Source organism: Ischnura elegans, chromosome X (genome assembly GCF_921293095.1).
Source record: "Ischnura elegans chromosome X, ioIscEleg1.1, whole genome shotgun sequence".
In the NCBI taxonomy this organism is placed as follows: Eukaryota; Metazoa; Arthropoda; class Insecta; order Odonata; family Coenagrionidae; genus Ischnura; species Ischnura elegans.
Genome location: NC_060259.1, coordinates 79,624,957 through 79,640,604, shown reverse-complemented (window position 1 = coordinate 79,640,604; position 15,648 = coordinate 79,624,957). Strand labels below are relative to the sequence as shown.

The 15,648-nt window shown below is 38.4% G+C and overlaps 1 protein-coding gene across 5 annotated transcripts in view; it reads left to right on the top strand.

Moving 5' to 3' along the window:
- Nucleotides 1–15,648, top strand: part of LOC124170671 (collagen alpha chain CG42342-like) — a 460,311-nt gene that overhangs the window by 240,402 nt on the left and 204,261 nt on the right. The gene's annotated exons all lie outside the window — the stretch shown is intronic.

Below are 15,648 nucleotides of genomic sequence, written 5' to 3'. Positions count from 1 at the left end.
AAAGTCCAAATAGCCATGCTGCAGTCCTTACTTTCCTTGCGGAAGGAAGGTTTGAAGAAACTATGTTCATATTTTTATGTGCCTGGCGACAAGGTGTGGCAGTGTAGAGTGCTCCTTACGATCTTATTACTTACTTTCTAAAATAGATGAATAGGAAACGCTGGATTTTCATTTTAATTTACTTAAATATTTACTTTTTTAAATACTTGACAACATCTTTTTATTTGACCGACCTTGATTTCGGTTAGACAATCGGCGTTGTCGATAATTTTCATTGCTATGCTGAGTATGAAAAATAAGGCAATAAGGTCGATGTGGTGAAACTGTTTCATTACGCAATTTTGCATGCAATGCAATTTTCCACTTTTTTACCTCTTTTTTTTGGAAAACTGTGGAAGAATGCATTTCATTCAATAGAACATGATAAATATTAGAATATGCCATTTGTGCAATCTTTGTTAGGGTTGCAGTTGTGCACCTACGCCGTCATTTTTCTTCTTGCACCGAGCGATTTGATTTGTTTTCCGTGCTAATCCGTGGAACATTTGAGGCGCGTGGTGATAATTTTGTCCGCTCGACCCTCTCAGTGGGTCTCCAACCGAACGACTCTCTCGTTTTCGCCTTTGTCCGCCGGAGAGTTAATATTTATGGCATTTAATTCACTCTCCATCCACACAATGCAGCCTGCAAGGGGAGTATCATCCAATTAAGCCCGCCACAAATATCTCACTGTGAACCCAAAGGAGGAAATCTTTTGTACGGTTCCCCACTTGTTTGAGGTCGCCCATTGAAGGGACCTCTTCCAGCATGGGTGTCGCCTCGGGTCTCCTCGCCCACAGACCTCCGAATTTGTCCCATGGGGGCCATTGTTAGACTCCATTGTTACCCCCTCGTCCTCTCCCGGTGGCCATAAATCAAGGAATGCCGTGATCGGATCTTTGGCCGGCCCTAACCCGACCTCTTCTCGTTCCCCGGCTGGGACAGGCCCTCCTGCGGCCACGGACAGACGTGTCGTCCCGCTTCGGGATCTCTGGTGTGAAATCTCTGGCTGGCCCTGTGTGGGAACGCGCTTCTGTCACCTGGTCGCTGTCACCTGGCCGGTGCTCGTTTTTACGTGGCATTGCAGATGTGCATGAAGTAGTCACTCGCTCTTTTTCGCGTATCCTAAGGACTTCATTCCGTATTCCCGTGCGTGACTTCGTGGCATCAACTTATCGTTCTAAATAATGAGAATAGTTTTGTTTTCCCATCTTGTATGAAATAGATTTTGCAGGTTCCATGTAAAAACCTAATTCACTACTATACACATCACTTCTCTTAAATCCAGTAATACATGTGGGTATAATTTATCATTATCATCACTGGTCAACAATCCTAAGATTGGTTTGACGCAGATCTTCACTCAATTCTTCTATCAGCTAATCTTTTCACACCTACGTATTTCTTCTCTTTCACATCCATCTTTACCCGTTCCATGTATCATTTTCGAGGTCTTCCTCTCCTTCCGTTCTTGCCATCCACTTGTCTGTCAACGATTGTCTTCGTCAGGCCATCACGTCTCAAGATGTGGCCTATATGGTTTTTCCGTCTTCTTATCCGTCCATTCTACCGCCCCTCTAACGCCTTCAAGGGTATAAATTCTATGTACTGATACTTGTAATTGCCAGATGATGATACGCTGTATCGAAACCGGTCGCAAATATATTTTATTTTGTGAAACAGCGAAGTCTTTTCTTAACCTTTTGTGCATCATGAAGGAGTTTCACCATGTTACGCCAACCACCATCGCAATTCTTATCAAGGTTTTCATGAGTCTTCTTTTCTCTCCTACTCTTCTTAGGACTTCCTCATTACTCACTCGGTCGATCCATTTGATCGCCATCATTCTTCTGTTGCACCACCATATGATATATACATCTAATTTATGTGGAAAAGTGAAAAGTATCATTACTTCGTATTGTAATTATTGAATTCTTAAACATTTTTCTAGTTGTCGCGCCTAAATGACAAGATATTTCTAATATTCGCCATCCGTCTGGAGCGCTTGGGAAGAAAAAAGACTATAATTCTCGCCATCTTAGCGCAACGTGTTATGCTGGTAGCTATTTAAGTTATAAACGAGTCACACGCCACGAGAAAAGATCGCTTCATTTGGACTGATGCGTCCCCTTAAAGCAACAACAGTAATACGAGTGTGTTATGCGTAAGCGATACAAAATACCGTGGATGGAAATCGGAAGTGTAGAAAGCGTCATCCATTGCATAGGTCGTCAATTGTGACCGATACATAGGGCGTTATTCGATCCGTGAGTCACAGCTGTCATTCAATTAGGCTAACGTGAGCGTTCGATGTCTCCATTGATTACACCAGTGGTGTAAGTAGCGACCGATTACGCTTGGAGATTGGAGGGCAATTTAGCGCATTAGCCATGAACCGATTCGAAAATCGTCTCCTCTGCCATCGAATGATTTTTGACGCATGTTTGACTTCCCTTTCATTTCATTACATGCAAACAGCTTGAAATAGGTTACGATCACTCTATTCCATACGTTCTATTCCATCCGGCGGTTACGGTTGAAAAAGGGAACAAATAAGGAAATCATTGATATTAAAGCTGGTCATATCAGGTGAGATTCGGTGTAACCGATCCAACATACATGAAAGGGATATTGCAGATTCTGCCCGTGACGTCATGGAAAAATTAGCACTTACGGAACGCACTTTTTCAGAAGTGATATATTACTCAGAGTGTTTTATATTGCGAGTTACTGTTCACATTTTATAACAATTTTTTTTTGTTTTGGTATCGAATGCATATATTAGAAATTTTGTGGCAACAAAATTGATAAAATTGTTATTTGACCATTATGCGTTTTGTTAACCAGTGCCGGAACGTCGTTCCTGCGCTTTCCGGTACCATTACATCGTTGGATTCTACGTAAACATTTAATTCACTAATCTACACGACGCGTTTAGATGCTTTCACATAATTTTCAAGTATCTCCTCTGAGTGTCACTTGAAGTCTTTTCAAGCGTCACCTGTCGATGTGTGTTGTCAATTAAAATTCATGTTAATGAGTCGAAACGCGTCGTGGTGTAGTGAATACATTTTTAAGTGGAACTTGCAAAATTTAATTCATTAAATATGGAACCGTTCCACAACAAGTCAACTAAAACAAACACTTTTCTTTGAAATATTACTTGATGCTTTCCCGGCGAACAATGTGGGTAAACTCTTCTAGGGATTCCCACCGGGTTAATATATCCACAAAGGCCAACGTTTCAAGCCCCAATTCGGGGCTTATCCTCAGGGCTAAATCCACCATCTTTTACATTAAAGATGTTGTGGTAACATCGAAAGTTAGGTCTTAATAAATTTTATAATGTTAGTGGAAAATTGCAAATATTTATTTCTATATGGAAAAATTCCACTCCATCATGCTTGAGTTTTCGGACTTTATCTCATTTTATTATTTCTATTAGACCAGGGGTTCCCAAACTTTTTTGTACCACGCCCCCCCCCCCCCGCTACACATATCAGCTTTCCATTTTGCAATACCCTAGTTCCACGGTGCCGTACATACCAACTCCTACTTGTACTCGTACAAGTATGTGCCTACTTGATACGGTGAGTAGGTAGATTTTTTTGTTCACTGTTGAATGCGTGAAACGCAGAATGGAGAGATTACAATTATGAAAACTTAGAAAGAATTTATTTCAAAGATCTGAGGAAATTATTTTTGTAATTTTTTTATTTATTTCATTTTGGTGTCACGCCCCCCCTGGACTTTCTCCACGCCCCCCCCCCCCAGGGAGGCGCGCCCCCCAGTTTGGGAACCCCTGTATTAGACAGTGAATTATGATACGGTTATAAGATCATGTTTTTACGTGTTAATTTGAAAGATAATAGTTGATCAAGAAATCTAAGCCTAGCATTTAGCCCTTGAGTCTCCAGCTTCTCCATACCTAACCCATCCAGATCTCCGTAACGCTCCATGTTCTCTCGCTGTATTTTTTGACGAATTGTGCTACATTCCTCCGTATTTTATTCAGTCCACGGATGACATCTTTCTGCACCGGAGTTTGTCAATAGTGGTGATAGAAAATGTTGACCAAGGAGCATAATTTACCCGGTGCAACGTAGAATTTGAAGGTTCTTGAGGTAATTTGACGATGAGTCACCCGGAATCAGATCGGCCAAAATGTGTATGCATGTTTAAAGGATTTTTACACCAACTCCCTCCTTTATTATTACAATAGATTTTTTAATCCGCTTTTTTCTTTGCTCTAATCCAACTTTTTATCAATTTTTTTAGATTTTTATTTATTTATCTCAATCGTCCCCCGAAAACAGCACAATGTGGCCTTCACGTCGGGCGATTACACAATCAACAACAGACGATCACACATATCCATCTCCTGGAAGGAGCAACCTTTCCAGGTGGGACTCGAACCCGCGACCTTCGGCATGATAGGCGAGGACGTATTCCCGTCGCCACTGAGGGAGACAAATTTGCTTCCGGAACACTTGTGGGCGTATTTATATGTATTATTTCATATTCATTTTCCGCTCTCTCGACAGTCGAATTTGTAAAGTTGACCTTGGCAATGTTCATAGTAAGGCTAGGACCTAATGTATCTCATACAGTATCGCTGATACTAGACTTTGAGAGTTCATTGGCCGCAGTCGGAAGGTCCCTAGTGTGTATCATTATCATTGTATTGTTTAATTTAAATGCAAACATTATCTTCTGTCTAATTAGGTACTCTTAAATTTCCTATTATTAGACGTATGTATACGTATATTTATGGTATACCTGTCATAAGATACCCCAAGGCGCGAATATTATTAAGCCATATTTACCGGCCAAATTATTACTGTTGCTATTCCGCCAAATTTGGGGCAATATTTATTTATTATTAATGTAATTCTGTATTAGCGAAACGAGTATAATCTATTGGATCATTACTTAGTTTTGTAATATTATGTCACCAAATTCTTCATTTCTGTAATTAGGTACAAATTTAACTTTCAGCTAATTATTATAAAAATGAGATCAAGGGTCTAGCATAGACAACCGTGGCGTATAACCCAATCTTGTGTGAAGTTAAAAAAAAAATCAACAGTAATTTTGAAAATGTCATCCACTCGTAAATAACATGCAATTATCTCCTTCACTTGTCTTCCCCTTACTAGGCCAAAGTTTGTTAACAGTCATTGAAAATGTTTTCGTCGGAAATTTTTAGTTTGCGTTCCTATACGTACTCCAGTTTCATTGTTGTTGTTTATTCAATTCCTTATAGTTGTGAATCCCACTCTTTGGTCTTGGTCCTTTATTTTTCGCTTGTAAGAGTCTGATCTGGAGTGTAACTTTTTATGGTGTGGAAACGTGGACACTTAGGAAGGAGGACGAGAGAAGACTCGAAGCATTCGAGATGTGGGTGTGGCGAAGAATGGTCAAGGTGAAGTGGATGGAGAGGAGGAGGAACGATGAAGTGCTGGACATGGTGGGTTAGGATAGGCAGCTTTTAGATGAGATACGGAGGAAACAGAGGGTATGCGTGGAGGGAGTACTCAGCGGGGAGGGGATGTTGAAAACACTTTAAACCTACTTTAATTCCTAAGTCCTACTTTAATCAGTAGAATACTTTAATAATAATAATTACAATAATAATAAGGTATGATAAAATATTTGCGTGCATTATTGTGAGCTGTGAGTAGGTATGATCATGAGGGTTCTAGGTGAACCCTCTTAAGGATACAACACACCGGGGTCGGGACCCAAGCCCTCGGCTTGATTCGCCCGATCTCCCGGGGAGGGGCTGGAGAGGTAGGAAAAAGGATAGAGGCGCCGCCGCAATGGGAGCCCGCCGACGCCTCTGGGAGGGGATAGGAGCGGAAGGGTGGGGACGGGGAAAAACACCTTAACGCTATAGAAGCGAAAAGGGCCCACTAAATAGCGAAACCAAGCATATGCAATTAATTTTCTACCAATCCTAGTGTGAGTAGGTATATCATTCTGCGAGGAAATAAAACGTGGAGATAGCCATTGATCGATGGGAACATTTAGATATGTTCTCTGGAGCTTCCCTCCTCCGCCGAGTAACCAGGAGATACGGCAGAAGGAATGAATGGAGCGAGTACTAAGCGGGAAGGAGATGTTGAAAACAGTGTTAGAGGGTAGAATGTTAGGTAAATGAGGGAGAAAAAGAATAGAGTTTATAGAAAGAGTGAAAGGGAGTAGACCTTATAGTGAAAGGAAGAGGGAAGTGCTTGAAGGAAGGGGAGTCTCCCAGAATGCTTCGTAAGTACTCCATGGAAACCTACTTTAATTGGTAAAATACTCTAATAAATAAAATTTCTACTCGTTAATATTCTGTATTGAAATAAATACGTGCAATTCTCCACGATCATAAAATTTATAACTTCATTATTAGTTCATTTTCCAGAGAAGATTCAGTAACATTGGTGGATAAGCCAAAATCCAGTTATATTTAAAAAATCAATGAGACGTTGAAAAATGTTATCAACCGGTGAATAAGAGGCAATTTTCCCCTTCACTTAGCTTTCTCTAACTCAACCTATGTGCGTTCAAATTTATTGAAAAATATTAAGTGGAAATTTATATTTTGAGGTTGCTCCCTTCACGTTGCTCAAGTTTTAATGTTGTTTATTCAGTTCCATAAAGTTTTAAATCCCTTTTCTTTTTTTTTCAAATTTTTATGGATGATTTAGTAACATTGAAACCTAGGTTACTCGAGTTATGAACTTGAAATATTAACGTATAAAATCGTTTCAGGCTTAATTTTGTGGAATAATTCTATATCCATGATTAAAGCACAAATGGTAATATCCACACTATTTTATTTATCACTTAACCGACCATGGTTTCGAGTTCCGACCTTGAAAACGACACTAAGTGTCGAAACCATGATCGGTTAAGTGATTAATAAAATAGTGGGGACATTACCATTTGTGCTTTAATCATTGAAATGTTAAACAAAATTGAAAAAGGAAAAATTCCACTCCATCACGCTTGAATCTTAATTTTTGCTATTTTTCAAGTTAGGTGTTTCTTAATTATGCCTTCACGAGGACGGATGAGGGTAATTTTTAATTATTATTCCGTAGAGGGGGACAAAGAGGGTACTGCTCTTCCCCTTACTCCTTCCTCCCACGACACAGCAGCCCATACTCCACGCAATCAAGTCCTCAGGCTTTTACCAATTCTTCTCGCTTCGGTGGTGATGCATTCGCGGAGGGTCAGCCCCCTATTTTTTCCCCTTTTACGGGGTACATTGGCCGCGGGCGAACGTGGACGTCAATGCAATTACGCGTTATTTCGCGACTACAGAGCAGACGGGTTGAATGGCGTGCGCTCGGACGGGAATATAAAGCCCCCCGACCCGAAACCTCGTGGAGTCTTCGCTCATAATTGCATGAATGCAGGTATGAAAGAATAGATTGAAAAAAAGAGTGAGGAATCAGAGACCATGTGTATCGTTCTATGGCCCAAAAGCCTCTTTGAGGAAGAATCGCCAATTTGGAAAATGTTATCTAACTGTAAATAAGATATAATTTACTCATTCGCTCAGCTTCCCTTTACTCGACCGAATTGCGTTAGAATTTATTGAAAAATGCTTGTTGGGAAATTTTTTGGGGTGCCTGTACTCTAGCTTTAATGTTGTTAATTTAGTTCAATATAGTTGTAAATCCCGCTCTTTGAGCCATTTTTGGTCCTATATTTTTCACTAATACTGATATTTGTTCATTCTGTCTTTATTGTGTATACCAATGACTTACAGTTTACTTGCGCTTGGCGTTAAATTGCATGGTTATTAACTTGCCAAAATAATTAGGAACACTTCGACCGGGAAAAACGTCCCGGAAACCCGTGGTTTCTTCGCTCACAATTTCATGAATGCATAGATGAAAGAATAGATTGAAAAAAGAATGAGGAATCAGAGACCAAGTCGATAGCTCTATGGCCCGAAAGCGTCTTTAAGGAAGAATTGTCTATTTGGAAAATGTTATCTAATTGTGAATAAGATACAATTTGCTCATTTGCTTAGCTTCCTTTTACTCGGCCGAAGTGCGTTAGCATTTATTGAATAATGTTTAGTGGGAAATATTTATTTTGAGTGCCTATAAGTTGCTCAAGTTTTGATGTTGTCTATTCAGTTCAATATACCTTAAATCCCACTCTTTGGGTTAATTTTGGTCCTTTATTTTTCACTTATATTGCTATATTTTCTGTTCTGTATTTATTATTGATAAAACTGCGCTTAGCGTTATCTTGCGTGGTAAAATATTTCCCCAAAATAATAAAGAGCAGTGTGGCATGATTGTTATGACTCTAGCCGTGATGATAATAAGGGGATATGAAGAGATACCTAATACCTAATTGTTAATATGACCCAACAGAATGACACAGATGGTTTCCCGCTTTGACAGTTTTCAACTCTAGTTTCTGACTTTCTGTGGAAGTTTACTGCCCGGCGATCCTTCGTCGATTTTTTTTCTTTCTATATCTAATGCAGTCTATCCTTTTTCTACTACTTATACTTACGCATTCTTCATTCATTCGTCATTAGTCATTCTCAGTTCATATTTTAACTTCAGTAATTTATGGAGAGAAATAACATAAGTGCGCCATAGATTTTGTAAATTTATTTAATTCTTCTGGCATGGCATTGATGCTTTGAGCCCAAGTAACTAATTTGGTGAATTTTATCCCTTAATTTTTATTGATACTAGGAAGAAAAGTGCATTAGTAAGTGAAACTAACTCACTAAGGGATATTGCAGTTCCAATGGGGATCCTCGATTTTGTTAATTCAAAACCTTCCATTGTTCACCTGCGAGAGGTAAATTTGATTACGATTCTTCGAGTAGCCAGGTTTTTGCTGTTTATTGTCTGTTGTATGAGCTCGCCACTGTTTGCTGTGTTGTGAAAGGCAGCTTTAGTGCTGAGGTATTGAGTCAAAGCGACCTCGGTGATCTAATTATCCAGAAAAGCTTTAATACTGCAATCTATAGGCACGCCTCAAGTTCTTGCTTCCAGATGACTTTTTTCTGGAATATGCATCCCTTTATTCTCAGTTGGGGTTGGAAGAATTGGCCACGCTGTCAAGTGACGGTTATGGATTTCCTATCAAGCCAATTTACGACTCTATTTCGTCATTGAAGCTGATAAAATAAGAAATTGCATATCACTTGATATTAATTGTTATCATGGTAGCGCAATTAAAAAAAAAGCGGAATCACAGAATAACATTATTCTATGACGGAATGTAACAAATGCATATTGCTCGTTAAAAAAACTCTCCATGGATTGCCGTGAGAAAAAATTAGATATTAATTACCCTCCATCTCGTTACCTCCATTCCTTGAGTTAAATCATTATTCTTTGCATTATTTTAATGCAGAAAGGTTGAATAAAATGCTCTCTGATTTAATAGAGATATTATTAATTGTATCAGGGCTAAGTTTTTTGTTGCTACGACAAGTTGCTATTTATGCGAATGAATATCGAACATTTATATGAATCTCGAGTCAATTATGTCTCCTTTCGCATTTGGAATTTCGCATAATGTTAAAACGATGAATGTAACTATTAGCACTAATATTAGTGGCTCGTATACTTGCTGTAATATTTATGTGCACTTTCAAAAGTTTTGATTATATTCAAAAGAAAAAAATTGGCAAATTTCATTGGTATTTTACTTGATCGGATCACACATTTTGGTTGTGTTTTCAATTGCTTCCTGTCGGTGGCGTAGCCAGGAATTTCGTTCGGGGAGAGTCCAAAACCAGGGGGTGATATTTTTAAAAACAGGGTACCAAGAAGAGGGTTTTAAACTACTTTTAATACTTTTCATTTTCGAAAAAAGCTTCATTTTTCAAAGAAATCTTATGTAAATTCATGATTTTTTCAAATAATTTGTTTTCTTTCATGAAGAAGTGTAAGTGTATTTTTATATTTCGAAGGGGGAGGGGTCCGGACCACCTGGTATCCCCTCGCTAGGCCACTGCTTCCTGTCTTCTTGAAGCAATGGTGTTAAAATTTTCACTACCTACATTTTCACAGTTAAAGTTGCCGGATATTTTTAGTTTTGCTGTGCATAAAATTTTTATTGCCTTTTCAGGCCAGTCATTTTCTATAATTTGAATTCTTCTTTGTGCCGAGCATATATTAGGTTAATATTTACAATAACTCTAAAAGATGGAAATGCGTTGAAGTTATCTTTAATGAACCGTATTGCTTGAGGCCATGTAAATATCGGATGAAAATGTGCAATTATATTTAAAGAAGGCCTATTTTATGCAAGCTTTTTTTATCAATCATGATTTTTATTTTGCGATTTACTAGTCATCAAGAAAAGTAAAAAAACTATTTTTTTCTAACAATAGAGAAAATATATATGTGCATGCATGGAATCTTATGTAACTTCGTTCTCATTTTCATTTCACCATTTTAAAAACATGCAATTTCCTATATTTTTGGAAGATTAAACTTATCTTCATCGTGGTGTATTATAGCGCCGTAATTTACGCGTGGACTCCATGAAGGCACAGCAGTTCATGGAATCTTGAAATTATTATCTTGTGTCGTTATTTCGGACTATTTATTGCAAACAGTTTAGATTTACGTTTGTGCATGAACACTTTCATGAATTATGATGCGGATAAAGGCCTTGCGCACTGAAATTATTTTACTTTAATTATCAATTTTGATTCTTTTTAATAAGCGCGATACGTTTCTCTCCAAATTAACGCCGTCTTTAAATTTACGATTTTAGCTGTTTTCATCTTGGTCATTCACGTGCACTGGTTCCGATTTTCGGATTTTTTCACATATTCTTCTAGTATTTAATGCTTTCTCTTCTTTTGTTTTTTGAACGTTGTATGATTATTTTTACATACGAATTGTGGAGTGTTGTCAATCGTTTTCCTCTAACCAACTGTTTGAAGTGCACTGTGACCACTATAAAAATAAAATAACTTTACTTACTTATTTTGGTAAATAAAACCTCACAGATAAGGTACAACACGTCAGTAATAGCCGTGATAATACCATACATGCAGTAAAACTTCATAATTACTCCATACAATACTATATATTTGTTCAGTGGTACAATTATTGGACAAAAATTTCATAGTTTGATGTCATTAAAGCAAACTCATCAGAGTAACGTAAATGTAATAGAAAATAATTATTTTAACCACTAATTTTTTTAAAGATATGTTTAAAAATTAGGCGATTAAAACATTCTGATTTCAATGAATACAATAGTATCGATGCTCTGTGACACTTCAACCACATAACCTGTGACCTGGTTCGGGTATCGTAATTATTTTTCATTTCAGTTATGTTATTGGACAACTTTTCCAAGCGTATAATTGGGACAGTGAAGAAAATATTGATATCTTTTTAACAATAATTCTTTACAGAAATGTTGGTTGATTAGTAGATTAAAACACTCTTATTTAAATGAATACAACATCATCGATTTTCTGTTACACTATAGCCGTTTAACCTGCGTTCTGGTTTGGGCTTCTTATTTGTTTTCATTAAGTTATTTCCACGAGTAAAATTGGGACAGTAAAGAAAATATTTCTTTGAAACACTAATTGTTTCTAAAATTGTTGGTTGATTCCTAGATGGAAACGTGCGCGCAAGGCTGAGATAGTCTGAACAATTTAGAAAAGACGTCTTTAAGAGCGACACGGTACACATCATCTTAGAGCCACTCTATATTTCTAGGTACGACAGAAGCGATAAATTAAGAGAGATATTTTGCCGAACGGTTAGGTATGGAAATTCATTTTTCCCCCGAACCATACAGGACTTTAATAAATGCTAATCGTATCTTTGTTTAGCATTTGCTTTTTACATAAATGTTTTATGTAAATGGCTGGTGTCCTAGCACCTCCTGCCACATGCCTTTTGAGGCGGCGTGCGGGGTAGTATGTAGGTGTAGATTCGTATTCGAGTAAATCCAATAGTATCGGCGTTCTATGATGCTTTAACAGTTTAGCATTTGCTCTTTATATAAATGTTTTATGTAAATGGCTGGTGTCCTAGCACCTCCTGCCACATGCCTTTTGTGGCGGCGTGCGGGGTAGTATGTAGATGTAGATTCGTATTCGAGTAAATCCAATAGTATCGGCGTTCTATGATGCTTTAACAGTTTAGCATTTGCTCTTTATATAAATGTTTTATGTAAATGGCTGGTGTCCTAACACCTCCTGCCACATGCCTTTTGAGGCGGCGTGCGGGGTAGAATGTAGATGTAGATTCGTAAATCGAATAGTATCGGCGTTCTGTGATACTTTAATAGTTTAACCTGTGTCCTGGTTCGGATATCGTAATTTTTTTTCATTTCAGTTACGTTATTTGACCTTTTTTTCCTCGAGTAAAATTGGGACAGTGAAGAAATTAATCCGGGAAATGTTCATTGGGTGCGCGACCCGTGTCTGGGAGTGAGAATTCGAGGTAGTTGAACCCGCGATCGCCCCCAATGACGACTCCCTCGCATTATCTAATTCCCTTCATCGTGGAAAGAATGAGCGGGGAGGCTTCCTGTCTCTCCCCCTTCCTGTGTCGAATGGAAATCAGGCCTGTTTGAACGGCATCGGAGGCATTTGACTCTCGCGTTCGATAACCTCGCAATTATGGCATACTTTGTAAGTTCCACCGAGGATTGGAGGTAATGTCTTTTCCATTGTAGATCCAACATTTCTATCCCCAAATAGTTTTCTTCATTCGGTAATGATAAAAATGTTGCTGTCTACGGTGTATTTTACGGAAATGGCATTCTAAAATCGGAAATATGTTCTTATGATGTGCCGGTATGAGCATATTCAAAATGTTGGTCATCTCCATTATGCATTTGTCGTTGTCACAAAATATATTTAAGGAAGTTCGGCTTGCCGTGAGAATATCGATAAAATCAAAGTAGAGCCAAATCACCGTACTTCTTCTTCAGGTACCACCAAACGAGTGATGAAGTTGGTGTCCAATCATTTTGTCCACACGTAAAGAGGACAGTGGAATTCCCTGGATCTGGATGTTGATCCAAGAGTTCGACGTTCAAAGCTTGGGTCAAGCCTTCGGACCTCCCCGAATAAAATCTTCAACGTGAGAATGTGGCCCTGGGAAAGGAAGTGGCCCCCTTTGTGGCATAGAATGGGGTGAGCTTTATCCTCACCTATCCAAACCAACCTTCGGGCTGAATCAGTGAGTGATTGACATTTGTTTCGGATATCAGAGTGACAGGGAGACTTCCTTAGAAGGAATATCACTCTCTTTCGCGCCATCTTTTTTCCTAACTTATTTTTTGTTTCATCATCATCACTGGTCAACAATCCTAGGATTGGTTTAACATAAGTAATCATCCGATGCGTGGAATTCGCACGTCTGTGGCCGAGTCTAGGGAGAGATCTACTTTCAAATGTTCTTAATAATCCTCGGGTCGATTAACTGAGTAAGTGATACGAAAAAGTAATACATTTGGTTAACACAGTCTAAAAAAATATAGAAGCTTTTACCTATAATCTTTGATTTGTCCGAAATACCTTGCTATTGCCCTTATTTTGATTTGTGACTTGAGTGGATGTTACCTTTTGGGCTCGCCAGTTTTCCAATAATGTGCGTTAAATATATTGGTTTTAATTTTAGACGCTTTACTCTCGACCAATCCTAAGTTTACATTTTTCAGCACGTATTATAGCTGAAAACCTGCGTAATCGCCCAGAAATTTTCCAAGCATATGGGGTAGGCCTTTATCAATGATATCATATTATGTATCTGAAACACTATCACTTTTGCATTTGATAAAGTACTGTGGTAAAAGTTTCAAATTTGATTCAAGCAAAAGTTGACAAAGTTGTATTCTTCATACGTTGAAAATCTCAGATTGATTTTAATGTTTTTAATGGAGTAAATGTTTGCGAAATAAGACTGGTTGACCTCTCAATGACACCATACACTAAGTACAATTTTTTTCATTCCCTTGAATATACTCTGTGATAGATATGCGGAAACATCATTAATGGTATTCCCCACTCTTAGAGAATTTTAAATAGCATCATCATCAAATCATTGGCAATATTTGGTGCAATTTTCATGAGGCAATTGTGATGAAACACTTAGCTAGTCAACTCCGTGAGCAATTCTCCTCTGGGAATAGGCTGGTTTCCTATTATTTTTTTATTGTCTAAAGCGAAATATTATTACTCCTGGAGTACGCATTTCACGCTCTTAGATTTTTGAATGACGATATATATTTTTCGCTATTCAACGAGATGTGAAAATTTTCAAGCGCGAGAAAACGCGACGGCTTAGTAGGAATGCTGGGAAAAGTCCGTGTGACGTATTTCTGGTTCCAGCTGTCGTCGTGTGAGGTGACCTTGAGGCGAGGCTATGAGCGCTGATACGACGCAGGCTGCTAGCAGGTAGCAGAGTACTTTGCTAGCAGGTAGTGCTTCGCTTAAATAAGGATTATTATTACCCTATCAAACGAAGGAAACTTTCCGACCTTAGGCAGTTTTAATAGGTGATTATTAAGATATGTTTCCCTGAAGTCTGTGCCTCATGCATGCATTGGTAATCTCACATGATGTAAAATTTCTATCAACTCGTATAGGAACTAGGTCCCTGTGACGTCACGTGGAGTGGCATCGTATGGGCGCCAATGTTGCCTTTTTCAAATGAGGTTAAATTGACCATTGCCTTTCGTATAAACTGGGATTTATAAAACCAAATAATTTGTATATTATGAATACACTGATGGTGGGTAACGAATCGCAATCAATGCATTTCGTTTTCTTAAGTGAAGGAATCTACCCTATTCTCCTCTGTGAATTGGTTAAGAAGGAACTAATGATGCAAACCGAGGAGTGTGATTAGTTAATAATATGCTTCAACGAGTTCTTCATTTAAGGGTAGGCATCACACCCTCGCGATCAGTCATGTTATGCCACGATAAATCTCATACTTAAAACGTTTTCCATCACCTATTTCTAGTGAATATCTCTCGGATTTCAAATTAGGTGAGGTTTTCCATCTCTCCTTAATATTGCGTGGGAATTTAATTTTGGGGAATGTCCTCTCTTTGGGAATTTTAAATAGAATCACCATCAATTCAATGTGATTAATTAAATACACGAATATTACAAAGAGGATCCTCATGTCGGCCTCTAAATAGGTTATCAAATACCGTGCATTTAAATTAGTTTACAAAAGTCGCCACTAGCGTCGCTGACGAACAAATTGATCTGAATTTCATTGGGAAATAAGGTATAATCAGCTGTTTTAAACGAAATTTATGTGCATGACGATGTAATGTATCAAATTCATACTCTTCAATGTTATTCCTCGCATTTCCAGCATTATACTGCAAAATATTCTAAAATAATGGATTGTATTACACTCATCACCGCGCCGCGGACATTTTTGAAAACCGATTAAAATGCGGCCGCAGTGTCAACAGAAATCAGGCTCCTCTAGGATGGAATTCGGCCTCCTTAAAGCAGTCCCCTTGGTGCACATATCTCATGAGGTACGTGGTATAGAACATTCCGTTTTCCCGAAGATAGCACCAAATCTGAGGCACGCCATCGATAGTCGCGTTGCTTCCCAT